Below are 7,730 nucleotides of genomic sequence, written 5' to 3'. Positions count from 1 at the left end.
TATTCGTTTAGTAATTACTACTTTCACTCCCAACATTCAAATTCTAGAGGTTATCAGTCTACGTTATCTTGTTATCACGTTTACTATTGAAGCATCATATCCAACACCTAGCGAAATTACTAGATGATTTAATAAAGTTTGTCCAACATCTATGATGAAACCTCTGTGAGCAACAATCCAATGTCAATTTAATCAGCATGCATCTATCCAAGATCTTAAATATTTAGAAAAAGTTAATCGCCGTTGTTTGGCAGGTACTTATTTTCTGCATATAATTTCCGGAAAGAGTAATACACTTCCATGACATTTCTGAAGAACTTTGAGATCCGGAAGATATTGGATCGAGAACAATTAGTGATGAAAGATTAGTCGATGGAAACGGTACACAGACTGTGTCTGTACCAGACAAATCTACGTAAGCGCCCTGAAAGTCTATCATTCGTGTGGCCTAATCCTATCAAAAGTACTTGGCACAACGCAGATGGTCATAAACTAGAGTTGGGATTACATCACAGATTAGAACGCAACTCGAATTGATCTATATGTTCTTGCACTATTTTAAACTACGCATCATATAATGATCGACAAAACAGATATAGATAAAACTGAATACAGAACAAGACAAAAATCATGTTCAGAATGTATCGTGGATTAACCTGCTACAATAACCTGGAGCATAGCAAACATTCAAGAGCCATGATGTACACGTAGCTATAAAACATAATTGCACACTGATCCATGCTACAAGGATGCAAAGATCAGCTTTTAATTTCTCACTTGTGTACCTATTAAATCGAAGAAAAAAAAACGACCCCATCAAGCCTACGCCTTTTAGCACGTCAGTATAAAGCCCTACCGAACCCACACCCACACTAAAACAACAGCTTCCTGATGAGAGCGTTTGCATTCCCCAGACGACTATTCCTCCACCTCTTGCACCCTAAACCGAAGCTACACTCTGGTACATTGTACTCGTCTTATCCTTATCCCTGCCGTTGCATGGTTGTTTTTGGTTGTAGTGTGTTACAAATTAAGGGGAAACTTTACATCGCGTTCTATCCTTACTTCATGTACTGGGGAAGCGGAACGTCCCAAGCGTACGGTAGGATAGCTGCAATGTTGCCCTGCCTCACAAGTGCTGATGGACCGCGCCGGTGTGTATCATCATATCACATCACGGGGTACGGCTTGGTTACTGTAGTAACCGTACGGAGAAGTCTTAACTCAAACGCTCCTCGCATGATATTCACATCATCCTCAAACGCGCTACCACCGTAAACCGTAAAGTCCTCATCCAAACATTGTGCTGTGATTTTTTGTGAGTGTGTGTACACTTTTTCCGCTTCCTGCACTGCCCGTTTCTAACCCCAACTACATGTTAGTCATTTTTGAAGGTGTAGCCATGGCAGCAATTTTCATTGCTAAAAAAACCAAAATCAGGCAGAGGTTGTGAGCCGCTACCGTAAAACTGTAGAGGATGAGGATATCTTTCCCGTGTATCCTCCCTTCCTCCACTACAACCCCGACTACCAGACAGGATACAGAGGCAACAGAACCGAAGCGAAGGAAAAAAACAAACACAACACTCACACACATTTCAAACTTTGTCTTATTTACGGTTATTTGTTCCGATATGAGCATGCAAAAACATTGAAACAACCAAACCAGCGTGGCAGACAGCAGCAGTAGTAGCAACAGCAGCAGCTGCAACCACCGCTCACCAAACCCTGCCCCCGGTCACCCAAAAACGCCCGCGCCATAATACCCGGAAGAAACCACCAGCTGTATTTTAATACCACACTTTTTCGGTTCTTTTACGTTTTCATGTTCAGCGTCACATGTGTGTGAGTGTGTGTGGTTGGTTTTACTTTTTCTACCATTTTTTTTTGTCCCACAGCAGCATCCACCAGCCAAAGGCAGCATGAATCGTGCTAGAGATCGATATTTTGCTTTTAATTCTACCAGCTTTCCATTTTTGTTGCTTTTCCATCCCTCCCCCATCGACTGTTTTTTACCCCGTTCGCCCCGCAAAAGCTCTCTCCTGTGTTTATGGGCAGGCGGTGGCGCGGATGGGGCAGAGTTGTTGAAAATGTTGCACAATTATTTTTTCTTTTCCACTTTTTCGGCACCGTTTATGTTATGCTGATGTGTTTTGATTTTTTTTCCACCCCACCCATGTTACTTCTTCGCTCTCTTTTTTGTAATCGTTTTCTGATCTACATCGTCCAGCATCGGGTGCAGGAGAGTGTGCGGCAATGTCGACGATGATACTACACAACACGTACAAGAACACACACATTGAACGGCTGATAATACGGCCATGTTGCTTGCCCGCTCGTTCCCATTGGGAAAAAAAGTGCGATCGGTTTCAGATTGTACCCCTACCTCCCGCAACCGACCGTGCGCGGCTGGAGGTGCAAAACAAAAGGGAATTAATTATTTTTCAAATTTGTTGTCCAACATTATGGAAAAGGGAAAATGGGGGAGCAGGGAAAAAAAGATGGGAAGAAGCCGCACATGAAAAAGAACCCATTATTATGTTAACTCAGCGGGTGCCGCTTACGGACGATAATGTGTAGCTTTTTTTTTTTGGGGCTTTTGTGTTTTGTTGTACTCCCTCCCTCTCCAACACGAAGCGAGAACACGTTGAGGAAATTCATTAATCGATTTTAGGGAATGATTTTCGCACATGGTAAAGGTCACGTAATGGGATGAAATATACAATTAACAAAGAGCAGGGATAAGTTTATCGAACAAAACGTCAAATTTGCAGTCTTATAGATCCTTAAAATGAGTATTATCACAGGAACAAGGTCTCAGGAACCCGGGATATTGGTCACTTCATAACAATATCTCCAGAATATCAAAATTGTGTAAATATACCAACTACAGTATATACATTGTTTTTTCCATTATTGAGAATCTTGTTACACATATTCATTCCAAGTCTTGTTACACAAATTATATCCTAGTCCCGCTACAGAAATTCCGATAAGGCCTAGTTATTATATTTCTACGATGAATTCTACAACCACCGGCTGCTGGGAATGCTTCGTTTGCCAATAGCGGAGACACGGTACTGAATCGGAGTAGTAAGTACTGTGTATCAGTTCCTAAGCCGGGACAGATTCGCAATTCATTACTAGACTAGGGACAAATTCCAGTGAAGTTCTTGAGTCAAACCCTTGGTACTGTCATGTAACCAAAATGACGCTAACCAATCCTTCAACTTTAAAGACTTTTCCTATTTCAAACTTCAATTGTATGGTCAAATATCATCCTTAACGTACGGGTTTGTACAGGCAATGCATCTTTCACATACTCAAATTGCAGCTAATTAGTCGAAAGTACCAGCTAAAAGTGATCCAATTCCAATAGCTGAATCTATGAGTCTTACAGGGTTTCGCGAGGATGTTGGGACCCGGTTTCCCGGAAAATTTTGGTTGCTTCGCACATTTTTTGGTGTATTCACACGATTTTTTGGGGCCTTTCTCCGAATTTGTTGGTTTAATTGTATTGACGTCCAATAAATCGTTGGAACGAACCAACAATGTATGCGATACAATGAAAGAATCATCAGACAAGCCCCAAAAAGTTACGGGAACCCACCAATAAATCGTGGAAAGCCCTGTATTAAAAGCAACCCATCTACGACGTATCTGCCACACGACATGGCGTTCAGATATCATTACGAACTTCCATCCCCGTAATGCAATGGACAATGCAACCAAATTACACGCTCTCCGCTTGCACAGCTCACCATTACAATATCAAGACATTAAGACCCTGCCTCCCCCTCCTCATCCTTTATATCACGCAATAGCGGCAGAGACAGGCGGGAAAATAATGAAAATTAACTCCATGAATCAATTTAGTGCCGAGACTGAAACACACACATACACATTCACCATCCCCCAGAAACATTCATCCATTTAGTGTCAGAGATTTGGAGCATCTGCATCGCTTCCTTCGACTGTGATCCTGCTGCTGCTGCTGCTGCTACCACAGCCCCATAAGTCATCGACCAATATGCCAATTATATGATTTGTTGGCGCCTGTGCCTTCCCTCTCTCGTTCGCTCTGCAAGGTTCCGACCAGACCGGTGGAACAAACTGCCGATTTTCATAAATAATGTTAAGTTTATCTCAATTAGCGTTGTCACGCTGATATCCCGCACGGCCAACGGTTCGCGGCGACCATGAGCTGGGTAAAAACGTGCTGTTATGCTCTCGGTAAAGCGAGGATAAACTTAATTGACTGTTTGCCTCGCACGGTGGCCAGTCCGGCAACGGAAGAGTGAAGTTTAAAAAAAATGGACCTCATTTATACGTTAAGTGACACAAAATGCACAGTAAAAAAAAGGTTTAAAGGACTCAAAACTCCGTACGAACTCAAAAAACAACAACAAACCAATGCCTGTAACGACATGTGTCGTCACTGGGACTGCCACCAACAATCAGTGGCGAGATTCGTTGCATGCACATGTTTACCAACTTTCTGTCCACGGTGTTTTGTTGTCTGCCATTACTGGTGTAATCACTCAGTCTAATCAGAAACTACGGACAGGTTTTCGTTGTGCTTTTTTTACAGTTTGAACTCAAAGAGCGGAAAACAAGTTGCAGTGCAGCGGCAGTTACGAAACAGCCTTGAAACTTTTGCCTCATGCAGTCAGTGTGAGTGTTTCCGGTGGTGTTTGTCATACTTGGGAGTTTTAGTTGTAGTTTTGTAGGTGCTTTCGTTGGCTTATTTTTAATTTGTCCCTTTGCTTCTACTGTCCACCACATATACGGATACTAAGCAAATGTGTTTTCTCGTTTCTATTATAAAAACAAAAACTTTCAATCATAAAATCCACGCCACCGTTTTCACTGCTGCTGGACAACACCAGTTTTATATCTCTTTTATACAATTTGAATAAGGCCGTAATTAGCTAAAACAAAGTTAGAAAAAACATAAACTATTTACGTAAATGGATGGATAAAAAAGAGCAAACATAAACCATGACTAACGAGACAGAGAGATGTAATGCCTTTCGGATGTAACAGTTACAACAGGGTGGTGGAGCAGCATAAAATCACACAAAATCTCCCAACCCTACTCTGCTCGCGCCCGTTTCTCGCCATCATAGACAGGAGACAAAAACAAAGGCATAACACATCAACGCAAGAAAGCAAAAACAGTCAAATTGGGCGCTTTTCCCATTACCGGTAGGATGAAAATTGATTACCTTGATATTGAGCGTTGGGTTGGGCAGACTGTGCGCGAGTGGGAAAAGCAACGCGATGAAAGCTTTCCCCTCTTTCGCATCGTGAGTGGGAGGGGTGCTTGATACACACATTCGGGGAAAAATTTCCTCCCGTCCGTTTTTATGAGCTTTATCCTAGCCGGAAGGATGTCAGCCGCCCGTGGGAAAGGGGAGAATATAATTGCAGTAGACTGCGTGATGCGAGCGACCCCCATTGAGCGACGGTTTTTGCAACAGAGAAAATGTATTTTTTTGAGTGCATCGTTGAAAGGTCAAACGCGTTTCACAGTTCACCGATATTTCCGAGGATTAATTCAGGGCTGGAGTAAACATTTTTAAATCAATTTTTCGCTGTACGAGTGATGCGGAAAACAATCGAAATTTATGATTCCTTTGTGTCAGCAATCAAATACGCTATTTATGAGGTATTTTATGGGATCCCTTTTAAGGGGGAACAATTGAAAATGATTTTAAAAATAACCGTCTGCTTCAAGCACAAAGCTGAATGAAAAGCAAAAAAAATGAAGCCACAAATACATCACAGTCACACACTACAACTTATCATCGTGTTCTATACCCCGCCCTCTCTTTCTCCCTCTAAGCAAAAGCTTTTTCACTGTATCAAAAGGATTCATAATGCCAGGACCCGTCTCTGGCTCAACTGCTCTAAAAGCTAACCAATGGCAGCAACGAGCACAAAAAAGGCTCATCATCAAGCCGCCTTTTCGTCACAAACAAAACACACACAAACACACACAAAAAAGACATGCGCATGCATAAGTCACGAATATCAGGACTTCTTTCATGTGCACCTAAACACGATCACACACATACACACAAACACTCAGCGAGTATATGCAAAACTGCAATCCAATCCTCTTTAAGGATACTCGAATTTACTTTGGCCCGGCTTTTACCTTTTTCCCCATTCGCTTTTGCACGATGTTTCGGGTAAGAGCACGACCAGAGGGAGAGCAGCGTACCTTCAAACTGATTTTTCTCTCCCTTTCCAGCTATTTATGAGCTCAAGAATCCGGACGAATTTGAATAATGAACCAACAGACCCTTCGAGAGCTCGCCATGCATTACCTCTTTCAGCACACCGGGTAACAGCACGCCATCGGAGCATACGATGCAAAAAGCGGAAAAAACGAAACATAATGCTGAATATTGGGTCCGATCGAGTGAAGTTTGTCTGATAGATGGGGGTTAGAAAACGCCATGACTTTGGTCGGAAGACAAACTTATTATGCTTTGCTTCCTCCCACCCCATATTCGCCTTATTATCACAATAAGCCAGACCTCGGACCGGTCTACCGATGTGGTGCGAGAGATTGATGGCATTGTTCAATCTCAATCGTTGAATTATTCAGTAAAAGAAGAAAATAGTGCAGCATGGTAATACGAGCACAACTTGTTCACGGAAAAAAGGTTAAAGCAAGACAGGCAAACAATTTTGTTGCCGAAATCCTCTCCGTAAACTTTTTTCTCTGTGAAACTCTTTTCACACATGCTTTGGATTTCACAATTTAGTGAAACGCCTATTCAGCATACCTTCAAACATTCTGAAACTATTTCACATCTAACACCAAAAAGCCTCCAGGTTCGTTAGAATTAAGCTTTCGTATGATACACAGAAACAAAAAGCTTTCCCATAATCTTGCGTGTGAAGAAAGCCCCTGTAGTAAAATGTCCTGAAAGCATACCCGAAAGCTTTCGCACGGCTAGTAAATATTATGGCAGAATTTCTCACAGCTCATCATCAGCCTAAATAGAAAAATAGCTATTCAATTAAAAAATAGATAATATATTAATATTAATATAAAAAATATGAAATTATACATCATATTAAATAATTATAAAAAGGAGTATTGTTCAACGCTCGCGAGAGGTTTTTCAACAGCTGTCATGTCATGTACTTATTAGCGTTCGGTAAATCTGATTGAGATTCACGAATCGTAATGAATCTTTGAAATGATTCAATGAATATGAATTTTAATTGGAAATCTCAAAAATTCTCGAATCACGAAAGATTCATGAATACCGAAAGATTCATGAATCTCAAAAGATTCACGAGTCTATAGGGATTCATGAATATCAAGGGATCAATTTTTCAATTTTTCGAAGATTTATAGAGCACGCCCGCGTATACAGGCTTTCGAGGCTTATTGGCAAGGCAAGTGCCACGCAGCTGGATAGTTTGTTTTGCTACGAGGAGACGATCCATGCGAGGCTTGAAACCACAACGGGCAAGTTTTAGGTGAGATTGGGCAAATTCAATATTTTGGAAATCATTCATCTCTAAAGATTCATGAATCCCTGGAGATATATGAATTTTAATGGATTTAAGAATCTTACAGGGTTTACCAAGTCACTTTGCGATGTGAGCTGCACAATTCATCTGTTGAGTTGAATTGATCTGAGTTGAACCTGCTCAGTCAAATCTGCTAATAACACAATGAATAACCCATATTTCGGCTAGAAT

This window comes from Anopheles coluzzii, chromosome 3, assembly GCF_943734685.1.
Source record: "Anopheles coluzzii chromosome 3, AcolN3, whole genome shotgun sequence".
NCBI classification, from domain to species: domain Eukaryota; kingdom Metazoa; phylum Arthropoda; class Insecta; order Diptera; family Culicidae; genus Anopheles; species Anopheles coluzzii.
The sequence above is the reverse complement of the archived record's forward strand: the minus strand, read 5'-3'. Positions refer to the sequence as shown.